The sequence below is a fragment of the Bison bison genome, unplaced genomic scaffold, assembly GCF_000754665.1.
Source record: "Bison bison bison isolate TAMUID 2011002044 unplaced genomic scaffold, Bison_UMD1.0 scf7180017864169, whole genome shotgun sequence".
Taxonomy (NCBI): Eukaryota; Metazoa; Chordata; class Mammalia; order Artiodactyla; family Bovidae; genus Bison; species Bison bison.
The window spans coordinates 71,330-71,773 of record NW_011494741.1 but is presented as its reverse complement, the minus strand read 5'-3'; positions in this window follow the sequence as shown (position 1 = coordinate 71,773).

The window sequence follows — 444 nt, the reverse complement described above, 5'->3', positions numbered from 1 at the left end:
GGAGCCCTGGGCCCCACGCTCTGTGCAGATGAGCAGGGAGCTGAAGCTGGGGGTTTATTGGGAGCCCCCATTCCTGGACTCAGGGAGGCCTCACCCCCCACACCATCTCCCAGCAGCACTGCTTCTGACCAAGGAAACCACAGCCGGGCAACGGAGCGGGCGCAAGCCCAGGGTCGAGGGGCCGCTGGCTTTGCCGTGTCCCCACCGTGTGCGTGCGGTGACGAGCAGGGCGCCCAGTCCTGTGGGGGCCGTGGGGTGAGGGGCACAAGCCCACCTGCGACCTGCCTCCCATCAGCCTGTCTCGCAGAGGAGCAGGGCCTGAGGTGCTCAAAAGGCCCTCCCCGCTCCAGTGTGAAATTATTCTCCCTCCCCGAAGGCCCAGGGTATGAACGCTTCTCTCATCTGTGCTGTGGTTACCTGGGACCAACAGGTGACTGCAGGAGA